Source organism: Aethalodelphis obliquidens, unplaced genomic scaffold (genome assembly GCF_003676395.1).
Source record: "Aethalodelphis obliquidens isolate GAN/ISIS:26980383/991018 unplaced genomic scaffold, ASM367639v1 scaffold10, whole genome shotgun sequence".
Taxonomy (NCBI): domain Eukaryota; kingdom Metazoa; phylum Chordata; class Mammalia; order Artiodactyla; family Delphinidae; genus Aethalodelphis; species Aethalodelphis obliquidens.
This window is the reverse complement of record NW_020837954.1, coordinates 26,218,085-26,235,423: the sequence shown is the minus strand read 5'-3', so window position 1 is coordinate 26,235,423 and position 17,339 is coordinate 26,218,085. Positions and strand designations below refer to the sequence as shown.

General features: G+C 37.6%; 1 protein-coding gene across 9 annotated transcripts in view; it reads right to left on the bottom strand.

The window, feature by feature from the left end:
- Positions 1 to 17,339, bottom strand: part of FRMD6 (FERM domain containing 6) — a 256,887-nt gene that overhangs the window by 45,726 nt on the left and 193,822 nt on the right. Inside the window, exon 1 of one of the 9 annotated variants that reach the window (XM_027111231.1) lies at positions 16,608 to 16,627. The exons of the other annotated variants lie outside the window; for them this stretch is intronic. The gene's annotated coding sequence lies outside the window, so the exon portion shown is untranslated. Of the gene's footprint in view, positions 1 to 16,607; positions 16,628 to 17,339 lie in introns of those variants that run through there. 9 annotated transcript variants of the gene reach the window in all.

Genomic DNA, 17,339 nt, shown 5'->3' with positions numbered 1-17,339 from the left:
TGTTAAAGTTTACTACTTTTTGTCTCTCATACCATTTCTAAATTCTGGCCCTTAGAGACCTTATAATCTCTCTGAAGAGCTGAAATTAACAGTAGAAAGTAATACAATTGTATTTTAAGTTAAATGCTAAACTGCACGGTAACATAATGGTTGTGGGATTTGAGAAAAGACTGAGACCTGAGCAGAGTGCAGCATTCAGGCCAATTTCATGGAGGGAAAGGAATGACTTGTATGCGGTTGGGAGAAGAAGGAAGAACTGCAAGGGTGGAAAGCAACACAGTTAAGGCCCCGAGAGGGGAGGCAGGAGAGAGGCCTGCCCACCCCCCCGCCCCAGCAAAGGCCAGATGGATGACATCAGGACTTAGAGCTCCCCTGCATCTTAAGGCACTTTCTTCAGTACCCTGAGAGGCTTCTGGCTCATCAAGACATCATACAGTGGGTCGTTTTTTTCAAAGTTGTGTTCTAAGTTAATGCAACCAATCACCTCCTCTAGCTCTGGCAATGGTTTTGCACACTGTGGTATTCTGACTGCCAGACCTTTGAATTTTCCCCTTCTTTGACATTATTTTCTATGACCATACTCACTTTATTCACTCAATTATAGAGGCAAAGCAAAGGGTAATGATAACAGTGATACCTGGGGAAATAAAACCACCACTTGAGATTAAAAACATATTTCTGCAAAGCACCATTCTGGTATACTCTCCCTAAACAGAATAGTTATAAGCATAATTCTTTTAATCAACAATTACAGTGGCTTCCCTCCTGGAGTTCATAAAAGAAGTAATGGGAATCTTCAGAGTTATTTTAAATATTTCAAAAAGTCTAATAAAATTGGCATATGTACCCATGGTGATATCTCAAGGGAAGTTAAAAGCGCATTCACTTAAGTAACTTCAATATCATTTTTAAGTGCTTCTTTTCATAGCACAATTAGTTTCACCTGTCAGATTAAAAAAGTGAAAACAAATGACTTAAATGACTTAAATTTATCTTGATAGACAATTTTTCCAAATCTAAAGCCAAGGAAGGTGGGAGAGAAGGATAACAAGTGATCCTCAATGGCTGAAAGGTTGGGATAGATTTAGTTGCTATATATACATTTAAAAAATAACCTTAGTAAGGAAAAAAAAAAACCCTTCCTTCTGTCTAGTCTATCATTCTAGTGGCTTTCTCTCCTGCCATACCTCCTCACTGTGTTCTCACTTGGATTTCTAAATGTTCTGTCTTGTCTCATTCTTTAAATCTACCACCCCCGCAATGCTGTCAGGGTGACCTCATTAAACTGTACATCCGATCTTGCATATCACACCCCAGCTCACATTCTTCAGGGCCACAGCACCTCCACAGGATCGCATCTGAACTGTGAGGCACAGCAAACTTTCACCATCAGGTCCCCTCCTTCCTCAGTGTGGCCATTCTCCAAGTCATGTTTTATATTACTGAAATTCTTTTCCTTATGGTTCCCTGAACAAGTTTTGCTCTCATATTTCCATGCTTTTGACCATGGTGTTTCCTCTGCCTATAATATCCTCCCTTGCCTATTATTCCACCCACCTCCAAAAGAACAAAAGCAAAGAATATTCATTCTCTCTGGAAAACTCAAGACACTGGTCTGTGAAGCACGTCTCCACATCAGTAGGCAGCTGAGGAAAAAAGTTGCACTTTTATCACCTTTGTACTTGTTAGCAAGTCTGTCTCCCCAGATAGCACTGGAACCTCCTCAAGGATAGGCTCTGGCAGCATCTCTGTGTTTCTAATGCCTGGAGTAGTACTGGGTCTGTAACAGGCACCCAGTAAGGTATGTTGACTAAATTATTTAGAAAGTCACCAGAAATGTGAATGAATTCCCTAGCAATTAAGATTAAAATTAGGTTCTTTAAGAAGCACTCCCCTCACCCCAGCAATGGGAGTCAGTATTGGTCACAGCTTCCTGAATATTTTCTGTATGTTAATTATAGGTGAAAGAGGGCACCTTTTTTCTTGTCTTTAAATTTAGTGGACAAACGTAATGTCAATACTGTCAACAAAGTACAGTTTTTAGGAAAGTCTCCATGTGTATCAGGTTAAGCCAACTTTCTCCATGTGTATCAGGTTAAGCAAACATATATAAAGATACATTGGTTGGGATGCACTAAGTTGCAAGTACCCAAGATATCCAAATTGAACTTGGACTCTGAAGCTGCACTGCCTGGGTTGGACTCTTTGACTATTTACTAGCTGTATGACCTTGGACAAGTCCCTTCACCTTGCTACATCTCAGCTTCCATATCTTTAGAATGGAAATAATAACCGTATCTACTTTAAAGGGAGTTATAAGGCATATGGTAGACACTATATAAGTGTTAACTACTGATAGTTAAACTAGTTAAATGATATAAGGGGAATTTATAAAAATTAAAGTAACTGGAAGCCTAGAAGTAGGACGGGTAAGCTTGTGGCTGGTTTGATGTAGTAGTTAAACATGTCATCCAGGACCTAGTTTCTTCCTGGCACCTTGGAATCGCTCCACTTCAGGGCCGGCATCTCTCAGAGTAGCCAAATCAACCAGAATGTAGAGGCAAACAAGAGTACTGATACTCTGACTGGATGTCTTAGGCTACAAGCCCCCTATCACTGGGCAGGGGCATGGAATAGTTAGATTAGCTGAAGCCTCCCAGGGCCCACCTCCAGAGCTAGAGATGGGATCAACTTCCCCTGAAGCACATGGACATCAAAACAAAAACATGGGAAGTTGGGAGATGAAGGCAGATGCTAGATAAGCAACCAACAAGAAGAACAAAGGCAATGGTAAAAATTCATAAATTTTAAACCACTGAAACTTCATTTTTTCATAGCCATCTGTATTCAAAAGTCATATCGGTTTAGCAACTAGGGCAAAAATTCCTTTCAACCAAGATGAATTTCTAGCATGACATTGCCAACAAAAAGTGCTGTTCTCAGGGAAAATCCTCCAACTTAGAAGCATCTGCTTCTAATTTCCGCAATGAAATCTCTGATTCCTTCATTCATGGTAGATGCATTCAATTCCCTCTGACACAGAACTGCAGCTTTCTAGATAATAATTTTGCTGTGAAATTCTCATTATCTGGTGGTAGTATATGGAGCTCTTTAAAGAATTAAGCATTTGAGAAGCTGCTAGCTTTCTTATAACACTGAAAAAGGATTTTACATGTCATGAAATGGTTCTTAATAACAAGAATGAAATAAACATACAAACTGGAAATGCAAAAGTCCACTGGCAGTAGAATAGGTAAATAAAGTACGGTACATTAACACAATTCAGCACCGAACATTAATGAACTACAGCTACACATTAACAAGTATGAATCTCAAAAACAGTGTTGAACAAAAAAAGCCAAGTTGCAGAAGACTATATATGCTATGATTCTTTTCTATGAATAGCAAGTTCAAAAACAGGCAACCAAACAATGATTCATTTAGGGATACATACATATGCGGTGAGACTATAAAGAAAGGCAAATGAAAAATTAACCTCAAAATTGTAATAGTGGTACTGAGGGGTGGGGGAGGCTGAGGTAGGGAATGTCTTCAGGAAAGGGTCAGGGACTTCAAAGGTGCTACAGAAATAGTCTTTTTCTTAAGCTTCGTGGTAAATACAATGGTGTTCTTTTATAACTATTACTGTTTAAAATGAACACAGACATTATAAACACTCTTCTATGTGTGTATTTCGCAATTTAGAAAAGTTAAAGTCGGAGGTACTGATGTTAAAATGCTGTGAATAATCACATACCACTGATTAAACTTTAAAAAGATATGTAACAACCAGTTATACAAGGGTTAAGTCAAAACCCACGTAGTCACTAACCAACAATGCATCTTGAAAGGAATTCAGGATGAAAAAACAGGATGAGGCATTCCGTGCTTTAGATAAACAAGCTCCTAGATAGTTAGATGCAAATCTCAGGAAGAATTTCAAAGACCCAGCTTCTTGCATCTTCCCATACATAGAAAAACACTAGAATCATTAACTTGTGATATCTGTTCTTTGTGACTGTAGTAATCTTTTACCAAGATGTATGCTTGAGTATCTGTATTTCCTAGCCCCAAAATTCATATACATACTGGCTCCTCACCTACCTCTTCAGAGCAGTTAACTCAGAGCTACTGAGTGGCTGTTTCCTGGGTTATATATAGTCCCCAGTGAGAATAAAACTTAACTGAATAAAACTTAAACTCACAACTCTCATGTAGTGTGTTTTCCTTTAAGTCAACAGTGGATTATGCATGGGTTTCTATCTACTACTAAGTGAAAAAGTAATGCAATAAAGTACAATCAAATGAAAACCTTACCACTGAATCAGATATTCAAGATGGTTCAGTCCAAACCCTTAATTTTACAGGTTAAGAAACTGACACTTAGAATGACTGGGCCAAGATGATACCAGGTAGTTTTAGGCAGCTGGTGTATTTTCCTTCCAGAATTTTTCTTCTCTAAGTTCTATTCAAAAACTCCCATGGGTAGAAAACAATTTAGTTTAAACTAGTCTCTTTGCAAAGTTCATATTTCATATATTTAAATAGAAAGTTAAGAAACATGTTAAAATGATTCACTAAAGTAAACATACCCAAATGCTAGTAAAACCTGCCTTTTATCCTAATAGTTGTAGAATTATATGTAAAAAAAAAAGTTTATGAAGCCAGAAAAAGACTTTGAAATGCTAAGAATCCAATTTTTACACTTATACATAAAAATTATGGGCTGAAATTGTTTTAACCGGACACACCCAAATGAGCAGCATTACCTGGACACACCCTCACACACGCACACATACTGTGCATGTGTCAAACGTGCAGAATGGTGTGAAGTGAGACTCACAGGGCCAGGCACCCTCTACAGTAAAAGATCAAAAGCACAATCTACAGACTTTCAAGTAAAAGATTCCTCTGGACATTCTAACACGGCTTTATAGTGCTACAAAAGTCTTATTTAACATTCCTTTAGGGGTTTTGCTGTGAATATGTAAGTTAGAAACAGAACTATCACATAAATATAAAAGGCATCTGAAAATATCAATTTAAAAAGAGAAAAACAATGATTATTTTAATCATTAAAAACCCTCCTTAGAACTCTGATTTACAGTTTGAAAAATCCTTAAGGGAAATGATAAATGTTTGTTTTATATATGGCTTCTTTTTTTTAAACTGAAGTACGTATAGTTGATTTACCATTTTGTGATAGTTGCAGGTGTACAGCAAAGCGATTCAGTTATTTTTATATATATATTCTTTTCCAGTATAGGTTATTATAAGATATTGAATATACTTCCCATTGCTATATAGTAAATCCTTGTTGTTTATCTATTTTATATATAGTAGTGTGTATCTATTAATCCCAAACTCCTAATTTATCCCTCCCCTTTCCCCTTCGGTAACCATGTTTTCGTTTTCTATGTCTGTGAATCTGTTTCTGTTTTGTAAATAAGTTATTTGTACCGTATTTTTTAGATTCCACATATAATTGATATTATATGATATTTGTCTTTCTCTGTCTGACTTACTTCACTTAGTATGATAATCTCTAGGTCCATCCATGTTGCTGGAAAAGGCATTATCTCATTCTTTTTTATGGCTGAGTAATATTCCATTGTGTGTGTGTATACTACATCTTCTTTATCCATTCATCTGTCAATGGATTCTTATAGGTTGCTTCCATGGCTTGGCTATTGTAAATAGTGCTGCTATGAACATTGGGGTGCATGTATCTTTTTGAATTAGTTTTTGTCTTTTTTAGATATATGTATGACTTCTTTATTATAGCTTTACAAAATATTTACCATTGCTATTGTCATGCAGGGATACATCTCCAACACATTAAAAGACAGCTTTCAGTTACCATTAACCAGACACTAACAATCTAAACTTTAAAAACATCTCGCCACCCACTTCCACCACCACCCCCCCCCATTCCTCTGGGGCATCATCAAATCATTAGCCAATCTACTCTAAGGAGAGAGAAGTGGCTTGTGTCATTCTGGAGAAACATGAATCCATGACTGTTAAGATTGCTATGGGGAACTTCACTGGGAGCCAGGGCTGCGGCCTTAGGTTTTTCCCAAGGGAATCGTCAATCAGAAGCTGGCTCTCCTCTACCTGCCATCCAGTGTTTAATCCCCTTAGCTTCTGGAAGACAACTACCATGAATTTGCCAGTTCTATCAAGTATGAAATCTGATTTTCCAGTGGTACTTACCTATGTACTAACATTCTATTTCCCATATACCAATACACAGGCCTTATTTCTGGAACTCTTCTCAACTAGGGTTTTGAAATAAGATAAAAACCAAGGTCTACTCAATTATTACCCACATATTTCAAAGGGAATAGATATAAAAGCCACTTAACAGTGAACCTCTGGGCTCCTTGGTGTATGAAGTCAACAAAACCCAATAGTAAGTCACTAAATAGCCCATTTGACCTACCTGTTCATTGGATTTTCTGGTTCTGTGCTGTGCATTCCCCCTGCACATTGCCAAAAGAGAGCATTCCTTCTTACAGTAATCATCCTCTAATGCTGTGAGAAAGACTTCAAGTATGGTTTTTAAAGGGTGTGGAGGAAGGAGACCAGAATTATACCTTGCCCTACACTAACAGGGTTAATCCTCCATGAAAAATGGAACCACAGCTCAGCCCTGAAGGTTAGAGTTAAAAACAAACAAGCAAACCAATCAAACAAAAAACAGAAACCACCCTACCTCTGCTCAGGACTGAGTTTTTTATATGGCTCTAATCATGCTGGAATGGCAACTAGTTCTGAGGCTGACCTACAGACTTTTGTCCTGGAGAAACCAGATGAGCAGCCTATTCCAAGGTCTCAGCCATCACTCCTGACGAGACAGTTGTGTAAAACCAGTAGTGCATCACTGCCATTTTACTCCCTTAACCCTACCAAAAAAAGGCTATATTTTGCAAACAATTGCCTTGGAATCATCTCATCTTAGATCCAGAGGCAAAACTATTCAAGTGTTCAAAAAGTCATTAGGAGAGAAGTGCCTCTTTCCCTTCATGACTTTCTCATTTGGAAGAGTGAATTAAGAAAACATGGTGTTGGTCCTAGTCATGGGCTTTCTATGGAAAGCTGGATGAGAATTCTTTTTCAGATATAAGATTTGGAAAGTTGTAAGTTATCTACTGGCTTTGCAACTTCAGTGAAAGTCTCAGGGAATTCAGGAGATAAAATTCTGAAATTCCCTCTAAAGAGTCTTTCGAAAACATCTTCCAATCGAATTAATCTGTCTACAATGTGGAAATTATTTGCTCCAAGAGTGTAAAAAGTCATGACAGTTTATGAAAAGTCTACAGCTAATATTACACTTAATGGTGAAAGACTGAATGGTTTTCCCCTAATATTGGAAACAAGGCAAGGATGTCCGCTCTCACTACTCACATTCAAAGTTGGAGGACTTACTGGCTGACTGTCAGCCTTATTGTAAGGCGTACGAATAGTAATCAAAACAGTATAATATTGGCCTACAGACAGACAAATAGATCAATGGAATAGGACAGATAGTCCAGAAATTGAGCCATACATAAAAAGTCATTTGATTTTTGACAAAGGCGCCAAGGCAATTCAGTGAGAGAGTGAACTCTCAATAAGTGGTGCTGGAATAATTAGATATCCTTAAGGAAAAAAACGACCTCAACGCATATATAAAAATTACTTTGAAAGGATCACAGATCCAAATGTAAAAGCTAAAACTATAAAACTTACAGAAACTTCTAGAAGAAGATCTCTGTGATCTTGGGTTTTTTAGGGCACAAAAAACCATGACACATTAAAATATAAATTGAACTTCTTTATAATTAAAAATTCTGCTTTGAAAATCACGTAAAAATGATAAGGCGACCCTCAGACTGAGAAAACTATTTTTTAAAATACTTCTCTGATTAAAAACTTAAATCCAGAATACATAAGTAGCTCTTATAACTAACAGAAGACAACTCTCTTAAAAATATGGCTGAAAGATTTAAATAGTCACTTCTCCAAAGAAGATATACAAAGGGCAAATGAGCATTTGAAATGATACTCCACATTATTAGTCATTAGGAAAGTGTAAACAAAAACCATAGTGAGATACCACTACACACTCACAAGAATGGTTAAAATTAAAAAGACTGAATACCAAGTCTTGCTGAGAATTTGGAGCAACTAGAACTCTTAGACACCGCTGGTGGGAATGTTAAATGATACAGTCACCTTGGAAAACAGTCTGACAATTTCTCATAAAATTAAATTCATTTACCATGCAACTCAGGTATCTCATTCTTAGATATTTGCCCTAGAGAAATGAAAAGATAGTCACGAAAGACTTACACATGAATGTTCATAGTAACTTCATTCATAACAGGTCCAAACTGAAAACAATCCAAATATCCATTAATAACAGATGAATAAACGTATTGTAACAACTGAATAATACCCAACAATAAAAAGGAACTACTGATACATGCAACAAAATGGATGAATCCGAAAAGCATTTTGCTAAGTGAAAGAAGTCAGATATAAAGGCAAGGCAGAAAAAACTAGATGCCATATGATTCCATTTATATGAAATTATATAAAAGGCAAAACTAAAGATGAGTAGTTGTCAGGGATGGGGAGGTAAGGGGGAAAGGCAGAGAAGAGAGGAAGTGGTGGTGGGGGAGAGGCTAAAAGGTGGCTGTAAAAAACTTTTTGGCAAGACAAAAATGATCTTTATCTTGATTGTGACACTAGTAACATGATTATATACATTTGTCAAAAGTCATCAAATTATCTACTTAAAATTTGTGAAGTTTATTCTTATTGTATGTAATTCATATCATTAAAAAATGCTGATTTAAAAAAATTTTAATGAATCTACACGTTCATTAAAGTGCCTTACATGTTAAGTAATACATCACCTCAAACCCTTCACTGCATGACACAGAACATAAACAAAAGTGAAACAATACATTAGATAAACTGGCTAAATCCATGGCTTCAAAAAGTTTAAACCAGACCTTAGAATTAAAATGTAGGAAGTCACGGTGATTTGGAAATAGACTATAATTTTAAAGGATACTAAGTAAAAACAAAGGTTGGCCTTTTATGTTTATCAAAGGTTACCATCCAGCAAGAATTCTGGAGAGACAGAAGAAAATTTCTTGTTAAAAATTGCAATAGCAGAGTTTTTAATAGGTAGTATTTCACTTGTCACATGGTATAACTGTTCATTTGTTTGTCTGTCTCCTCTCATCAACCAGGCTCTAACTTCTAGAGGACAGGTCCATGCACTGTTCATCACCGAATTTCTAGCAAACTGCTTGGCACATAAATGATTGTTGAATGAAAGAATGAACTGCAGATGTTCTCATGCTAAATTAGGTTTCTTCTCCAAAGTCCACATGTAAGTAAAACTTCCTGCAGGAGAGCATATGGTAGATGCACTTCCATAAAACATTAGCACTATTTTATTCAAGCTTCAGAGTGTTCTTTATTGCAATTTAAAAATTACGAAGTTCTAAAGAGAAATCAGGCAACCGATGTCTCACCTTTAAATATATGATGTGCAATCATTTCAAAAAATCTTTAATTTCTCTTTACTAGAACAGGTTCAAGATGGCAGAGTAGAAGGATGTGCCCTCACTTCCTCCTGCGAGAGCACTGGAATCACAACTAACTGCTGAACAATCATCAACAGGAAGACACTGGAACTCACCAAAAAAGATACCCCACATCCAAAGACAAAGGAGAAGCTGCAATGAGATGGCAGGAGGGGCACAATCACAATAAGATCAAATCCCATAACTGGTGGGTGCATGACTCACAAACTGGAGAACAATTATACCACAGGAGTCCACCCACTGGAGTGAAAGTTCTGAGGCCCACATCAGGCTTCACAACCTGGGGGTCTGGTAACATGAGGAAGAATTCCTAGAGAATCAGACTTTGAAGGGAAGCGGGATTTGACTGCAGGACTTTGACAGGACTGGGGGAAAAGAGACTCCACTCTTGGAGGGCACACACAAAGTAGTGTGTGCATCGGAACCCAAGGGAAGGAGCAGTGACCCCTTAGGGGACTGAACCAGACGTACCTGCTAGTGTTGGAGGGTCTCCTGCACAGGTTGGGGGTGGCTCTGTCTCACCATGAGGACAAGGACACTGGCAGCAGAAGTTCTACGAAGTACTCCTTGGCGTCAGCCCTCCCAGAGTCTGCCATTAGTCCCACCAAAGAGCTCCAGTCGGCTCCAGTGTTGGGTAGCCTCAGGCCAAACAACCATCAGGGAGGGAACCCAGCCCCACCCATCAGCAGACAAGGGGATTAAAGTTTTACTGACCTCTGCCCACCAGAGCAACAAACAGCCAGCTCTACCCACCCCCAGTCCCTCCAATCAGGCAACTTGAACAAGCCTCTTAGATAGCCTCATCCACCACAGGGCAGACAGCAGAAGCAAGAAGAACTAGAATCCTACAGCCTGTGGATCAAAAATGACGTTCAGGGCTTCCCTGGTGGCACAGTGGTTGAGAGTCCGCCTGCTGATGCAGGGGACACACGTTCGTGCCCAGGTCTGGGGAGATCCCACATGCTGCAGAGCGGCTGGGCCCGTGAGCCATGGTCGCTGAGCCTGTGCGTCCGGAGCCTGAGCTCCACAACAGGAGAGGCCACAACAGTGAGAGGATGGCGTACCGCAAAAAAAAAAAAAAAAAAAACGACGTTCACAGAAAGACAAGATGAAAAGGAAGAGGGTTATGTACCAGATGAAGGAACAAGATAAAACCCCAGAAAAACAACTAAATGAAGTGGACATAGGCAACCTTCCAGAAAAAGATTTCAGAATAATGATAGTGAAGATGAGCCAGGACCTCGGAAAAAGAATGGAGGCAAAGATCGAGAAGATGCAAGAAATGTTTAACAAAGACCTAGAAGAATTAAAGAACAAACACCTTGAAGAATTAAAGAACAAACAGAGATGAACAATACAATAACTGAAATGAAAAATACACTAGAAGGAATCAATAGCAGAATAACTGAGGCAAAAGAATGGATAAGTGACCTGGAAGACAGAATGGTGGAATTCACTGTTGCAGAACTGAATAAAGAAAAAAGAATGAAAAGAACTGAAGTCAGCCTAAGAGACCTATGGGACAACATTAAATGCAACAACATTCACATTATAGGGGTCCCAGAAGAAGAAGAGAGAGAGAAAGGAGTTGAGAAAGTATTTGAAGAGATTAACATGGGAAAGAAAATAGCCACCCAAGTCCAGGAAGCACAGAGAGTCCCAGGCAGGATAAACCCAAGGAGAAACATGCTGAGACACATAGTATTCAAATTGACAAAAATTAAAAACAAAGAAAAATTATTGAAAGCAAAAAGGGAAAAATGACAAATAACATACAAGGGAACTCCCATAAGGTTAACAACTGATTTCTCAGCAGAAACTCTACAAGCCAGAAGGGACTGTCATGACATATTTAAAGTAATAAAAGGGAAGAAGCTACAACCAAGATTACTCTACCCGGCAAGGATCTCATTCAGATTTGATGAAGAAATCAAAAGCTTTACAGACAAGCAAAAGCTAAGAGAATTCAGCACCACCAACCAGCTCTACAACAAATGCTAAAGGAACTTCTCTAAGTGGGAAACACAAGAGAAGAAAGGGACCTACAAAAACAAACCCAAAACAATTAAGAAAATGGTAATAGGAACATATTGATAATTACCTTAAACGTGAATGGATTAAATGCTCCAACCAAAAGACACATGCTTGCTGAATGGATACAAAAACAAGACCCATATAGATGCTGTCTACAAGAGACCCACTTCAGACCTAGGGACACATACAGACTGAAAGTGAAGGTATAGAAAAAGATATTCCATGCAAATAGAAATCAGAAGAAACCTGGAGTAACAATACTCATATCAGATAAAATAGACTTTAAAATAAAGAATGTTACAAGAGACAAGGAAGAACACGACATAATGGCCAAGGGATCAATCCAAGAAGAAGATATAAAAATTATAAATATATATGCACCCAACATAGGAGCACCTCAATACATAAGGCAACTGCTAACAGCTACAAAAGGGGAAACTGACAGTAACACAAAAATAGTGGGGGACTGTAACAACTCACTTACACCAATGGACAGATCATCCAAACAGAAAATTAATAAGGAAACACAAGCTTTAAATGACACAATAGACCAGATAGATTTAATTGATATTTACAGGACATTCCATCCAAAAGCAGCACATTACACTTTCTTCTCAAGTGCGCACAGAACATTCTTCAGGATAGATCACATTTCGGGTCACAAATCAAGCCTCAGTAAATTTAAGAAAACTGAAATCATATCAGGCATCTTTTCTGACCACAATGCTATGAGATTAGAAAACAATTACAGGGAAAAAACCGTAAACAACATAAACACATGGAGGCTAAACAATATGATACTAAATAACCAAGAGATCACTGAAGAAATCAAAGAGGAAATCAGAAAGTACCTAGGGACAAATGACAACGAAAACACGACAATCCAAAACCCATGGGATGCAGCAAAAGCAGTTCTAAGAGACAAGTTTATAGCAATACAAGCCTACCTCAAGAAACAAGAAAAATCTCAAATAAACAATCTAAACTTACACCTAAAGGAACTAGAGAAAGAAGAACAAACAAAACCCAAAGTTAGCAAAAGGAAAGAAATCATAAAGATCAGAGCAGAAATAAATGAAATAGAAACAAAGAAAACAATAGCAAAGATCAAAAACTAAAAGCTGGTTCTTTGAGAAGATAAACAGAATTGATAAACCATTAGCCAGACTCATCAAAAAAAGAGGGAGAGGACTCAAATCAATAAAATTAGAGATGAAAGAGAACTTACAACAGACACCGCAGAAATACAAAGCATCCTAAGAGACTACTACAAGCAACTCTATGCCAATAACATGGACAACCTGGGAGAAATGGACACATTCTTAGAAAAGTATAACCTTCCGAGGCTGAACCAGGAAGAAATAGAAAATATGAACAGACCAATCACAAGTAATGAAATTGAAACTGTGATTAAAAATCTTCCAACAGGGCTTCCCTGGTGGCGCAGTGGTTGACAGTCCGCCTGCCGATGCAGGGGACACGGGTTCATGCCCCGGTCCGGGAAGATCCCACATGCCGCAGAGCGGCTAGGCCTGTGAGCCATGGCCACTGAGCCTGCGCGTCTGGAGCCTGTGCTCCACGATGGGAGAGGCCACAACAGTGAGAGGCCCGCGAACCGCAAAAAAAAAAAAAAATCTTCCAACAAACAAAAGTCCAGGACCAGATGGCTTCACAGGTGAATTCTATCAAACATTTAGAAAAGAGCTAACACCCATCCTTCTCAAACTCTTCCAAAAAACTGCAGAGGAAGGAACACTCCCAAACTCATTCTATGAGGTCACCAACACCCTGATACCAAAACCAGACAAAGATACTACAAAAAAAGAAAATTACAGACCAATATCACTGATGAATATAGAAGCAAAAATCTTCAACAAAATACTAGCAAACAGAATCCAACAACACATTAAAAGGATCATATACCATGATCAAGTAGGATTTATCCCAGGGATGCAAGGGTTCTTCAATATATGCAAATCAATCAAAGTGATATACCATATTAACAAACTGAGGTATAAAAACCATATGATCATCTCAATAGATGCAGAAAAAGCTCTTGACAAAATTCAACACACATTTATGATAAAACTCTCCAGAGAGTGGGCATAGAGGGAACCTACCTCAACATTATAAAGGCCATATACGACCAACCTACAGCAAACGTAATTCTCAATGGTGAAAAACTGAAAGCATTTCCTCTAAGATCAGGAACAAAACAAGGATGTCCACCCTCACTACTATTATTCAACATAGTTTTGGAAGTCCTAGCCACGGCAATCAGAGAAGAAAAAGAAGTAAAAGGAACACAAATTGGAAAAGAAGAAGTAAAACTGTCACTGTTTGCAGATGACATAATACTATACATAGAGAATCCTAAAGATGCCACCAGAAAACTACTAAAGCTAATCAATGAATCTGGTAAAGCTGCAGGATACAAAATTAATGCACAGAAATATCTCGCATTCCTATACACCAATGATGAAAAATGTGAAAGAGAAATTAAGGAAACACTCCCATTTACCATTGCAAGAAAAAGAATAAAATACCTAGGAATAAACCTACCTAGGGAGACAAAAGACCTGTATGCAGAAAACTATAAGACACTGATGAAAGAAATTAAAGACGATACAAACAGTTGGAGAGATATACCATGTTCTTGGATTAGAAGAATCAATACTGTGAAAATGACTATACTACCCAAAGCAATCTACAGATTCAATGCAATCCCTATCAAATTACCAATGGCATTTTTTACAGAACTAGAACAAAAAAATCTTAAAATCTGTATGGAGACACAAAAGACCCCGAATAGCCAAAGCAGTCTTGGGGGAAAAAAAACGGAGCTGGAGGAATCAGACTCCCTGACTTCAGACTATACTACAAAGCTACAGTAATCAAGACAGTATGGTACTGGCACACAAACAGATATACAGATCAATGCAACACAATAGAAAGTCCAGAGATAAACCCACAAACCATGGTCAACTAATCTATGACAAAGGAGGCAGGATATACAATGGAGAAAAGACAGTCTCTTCAATAAGCAGTGCTGGGAAAACTGGACAGCTATATGTAAAAGAATGAAATTAGAACACTCCCTATCACCATACACAAAAATAAACTCAAAATGAATTACAGACCTAAATGTAAGACTGGACACTATAAAACTCTTAGAGGAAAACATAGGAAGAACACTCTTCGACATAAATCAAGATCTTTTTTGATCCACCTCCTAGAGTAATGGAAATAAAAACAAAAATAAACAAATGGGACGTAATGAAACTTAAAAACTTTTGCAAAGCAAAGGAAACTACAAACAAGACAACCCTCAGAATGGGAGAAAATATTTGCAAACGAATCAACGGACAAAGGATGAATCTCCAAAATATATAAACAGTTCATGCAGCTCAAAATTTAAAAAACAAACAACTCAATCCAAAAATGGGCAGAAGACTTAAACAGACATTTCTCCAAAGAAGACATACAGATGGCCAAGAAGCACATGAAAAGCTGCTCAACATCACTAATTATTAGAGAAATGCAAATCAAAACTACAATGATGTATCACCTCACACCAGTTAGAATGGGCATCATCAGAAAATCTACAAACAAGAAATGCTGGAGAGGGTGTGGAGAAAAGGGAACCCTCTTGCACTGTTGGTGGGAATGTAAATTGATACAGCCACTATGGAGAACAGTATGGAGGTTCCTTAAAAAACTAAAAATAGAATTACCATATGACCCAGCAATCCCACTACTGGGCATATACCCAGAGAAAACCGTAATTCAAAAAGACACATGCACCCTAATGTTCACTGCAGCACTATTTACAACAGCCAGGGCATGGAAGCAACTTAAGTCCCCCTCAACAGACGAATGGATAAAGAAGATGTGGTACATATATACAATGGAATATTACTCAGCCATAAAAAGGAACGAAACTGGGTCATTTGTAGAAATGTGGATGGATCTAGAGACCGTCATACAGAGTGAAGTAAGTCAGAAAGAGAAAAACAAATATCATATATTAACGCATATATGTGGAACCTAGAAAAATGGTACAGATGAACCGGTTTGCAGGGCAGAAACACAGACACGGATGTAGCGAAGAAATGTATGGACACCAAGGGGGGAAAGCGGTGGGGCGAGGGAGGCGGCGGGGTGGTGGTGGTGATGGGATCACTTGGGAGATTGGGATTGACATGTATACACTAATATGTATAAAATGGATAACTAATAAGAACCTGCTGTATAAAAAATTAAATTAAATTTAAAAAAAAAGAGTGAACACATCAAATAACCATCGGACAAAATAGTAAAAAAAAAAAAAATTTCTCTTTACTAACCAACCCTACAAATTAATAGAGATTTTTTCAAGGTAACAAAAGGATTGATAGTGTGAAATTTTATGCATATCTTGTTTTCTTCAGACAAAATCCAATGATCTGGAATTTTGTGCCAAGTTAAATGCATTATCATGGGAAGTAGAATGTTTGAAAAGATTATCCTATCTAGTTCAGAATGACACAAAAATTCTCTATGGCAAAATCAATGTAAGCTAATTAAGGGCCACACGTTTAGTATCTGGCAGAAACTAAATTCACTTAAATAGGTAGTTAAAAAAAAAAAGAAAAAAGAAATCAAAATGTTGCACCATATTTTACAAACACTCTAGAAATGTTTTATCAACAGGGCAATTGTGACTGAGGTGGCAAGAAACAAGCACAGGTCCCAGAGTTAGAAGAAGAGTGTCATGTTCTGGTTTTGTCACAAATTGAAACAGGTAAAGGTGTCAAATCATACAAGTCATTTAACCTCCTTATCTGTAAAATGGAGAGACTATTACTTTGAGGACCAAATAAAGTAACCAAGTAAAGGTTCCATTTATCAGTAAAATAAAAAATGTCCTACAGATATATATTATTATGATGCTAGAAAATCTGGTTAAAGGAAATAAATGCTTACCTTCCATTAATTTTTTTTTTTTTTGGCCATGCTGCGCTGCTTCCGGGATCACAGTTCCCTGACCAGGGATCGAACCCTGGGAGTGAAAGCGCTGAGTCCTAACCACTGGATCGCCAGGGAATTCCCACCTTCCTTTAATGTTTAAGTAAAAAATACCATACAGTATATGAATCATGGTTCTTATATAATCTGATAAATAGTATGCATCCTTGCCCTACAAATGTGTCCATGCACACATACAGGACATTTGTGTTTGATTTTAGAATTAGAGTCTCTCTCTCATGACCTACAGTCTAGGTTAAACACCCTGCTGTAGGCTGGCCCAGGTACACTATGATAATTTCTACACTCTTCTTTCTCCTACAGTATCAGTAGTAAATGACCATCCAGATAACTGTGATTAAGACTTCGAGGTGTGTCTATACAGTATATCATTTACAAAGCACTTTCAAATACATTATTTCATCTTAGTAGTATATTCCAGTTGCTAATAATTCTTTAAGATCCATGGCCTCACTCAAATATCAGATATAATTTAACTTCTGAACTGTAATTTATTATAATACCAAACTATAATGGTAGTCAGAATTCTTAATCATACTGTATGGTTCTATTTCTATCTACATTTAGGCAGAAAAATCTCACTAATTAAGGTGCATAAACATTTATGAAAATCTATTTTATTTTACATTTTAGCATCTCAGAGAATTGAAAAAACACCATTTGTAATTA